This window comes from Mus caroli, chromosome 7, assembly GCF_900094665.2.
Source record: "Mus caroli chromosome 7, CAROLI_EIJ_v1.1, whole genome shotgun sequence".
NCBI lineage: Eukaryota > Metazoa > Chordata > Mammalia > Rodentia > Muridae > Mus > Mus caroli.
In genome coordinates this window covers 1,562,713-1,564,261 of record NC_034576.1, presented here as the reverse complement: position 1 = coordinate 1,564,261, position 1,549 = coordinate 1,562,713, and the positions used below count along the sequence as shown (strand labels likewise).

At 38.7% G+C, this 1,549-nt stretch overlaps 1 protein-coding gene across 3 annotated transcripts in view; it reads right to left on the bottom strand.

Moving 5' to 3' along the window:
• LOC110298127 (isochorismatase domain-containing protein 2A) overlaps nt 1-1,549 on the bottom strand; it is a 27,567-nt gene that overhangs the window by 10,897 nt on the left and 15,121 nt on the right. Inside the window, exon 2 of one of the 3 annotated variants that reach the window (XM_029480137.1) lies at nt 415-465. The exons of the other annotated variants lie outside the window; for them this stretch is intronic. The gene's annotated coding sequence lies outside the window, so the exon portion shown is untranslated. The remainder of the gene's footprint in view (nt 1-414; nt 466-1,549) is intronic. 3 annotated transcript variants of the gene reach the window in all.

Here is a 1,549-nt window from a genome sequence, read left to right as displayed (position 1 = left end):
ACCACCACCACCACCACCATCACCACCACCACCACCACCACCACCATTACCACCACCACCACCACCATCACCACCACCACCACCACCATCACAACCACAACCAATAATAAAATGAACAATCACTAGTCACTAATCTCTCAATATCAATAGACTTAATTCCCCAGTAAAAAGACACAGACAACAGAAGAGATGAAACGGACCTGCCTGCCTCCTTCTGAATATAGAACACATCTCAGGAACAAACATAGTCATCACCTCACAGTCACGGGTTGAAAAAAAGTTGTTTCCAATCAAATGGAGACAAGAAACAGGCTGGTGTAATGATTCTAATATTTAACAAAATAGATTACAAACCAAAAGTAATCAAAAGAAATGGTGAAAGACATTTCATACTCATCAAACGGAAAAACCCACCAATATGATAACTCGATTCTGGACATCTATGCCCTAAACGAGCACCTTCATCTGTAAAAAAAAAATAATAATAAAAAAATTACTGAAGCTTAAATCACACATCGAACCCCACACATTAATAGTAGGAGACCTCAATTCATGATAAAAGACTTGGAGAGATTAGAGATACAAGGCACATACCTAAACAAATAACAGTAGTTTACAGCAAGTATAGCCAACATCAAATTAGGTTGAGAAAAACACAAAGCTCTTCCACTAAAATCAGGAATAAGGACAAGGCTGTCCACTCTTGACATATCTACTTAATATATTACTTTAAGTTCTAGGTAGAGCAATAGACAACTAAAGGGAATCAAGGGGATACAAATTGGAAAGGAAGAATTCAAAGTATCACTATTTGCAGATGATATGATAGTATACATAAGTGACCCCAAGAATTCTATCAGGGAACGCCTACACTTGCTACACCTTCAGCAAGGTGGCTGGATACAAGCTTAACTAAAATAAAAAAACAATTCAGTAGCCCCCTTTATACAAATGATAAATGGCCTGAGAGAAAAAGAAATCAGGGGAAACAACAGCCTTCACAATAGTCGCAAATAATATAAAATATCTCAGTGTAGCTCTAACCAAGCAAGTGAAAGATCTATAGGACAAGAACTTCAAATCTTTGAAAAAAGAAATTGAAGAAGATATCAGAAGATGGAAAGATCTCCCATGCAGATGGATTGGCAGAATTAACACAATAACAATGGCCATCCTACCAAAGGCAATCTATAGAATCAATGCAACCCTCACCAAAATGCCAACACAATTCTTTACAGACCTTAAAAGAGTAAGTCTCAACTTTATATGGAAAAACAAAAAAGCCCAGGAGAGCCCAAACAATCCTAAACAATAAAAGAACTTCTGGAGGAATCCCTCTCCCTGATCTCAAGCTGCACCACAGAACAACAGTGATGAAAACCACAGTGTTGTCATAAAAACAGACAACTTCAGCAATGGAGTGGAACTGAAGACCCACATTTAAAACCACACACCTGGGCTGGAGAGATGGCTCAGCAGTTAAGAGCACTGACTGCTCTTCCAAAGGTCCTGAGTTCAAATCCCAGCAACCACATGGTGGCTCACAACC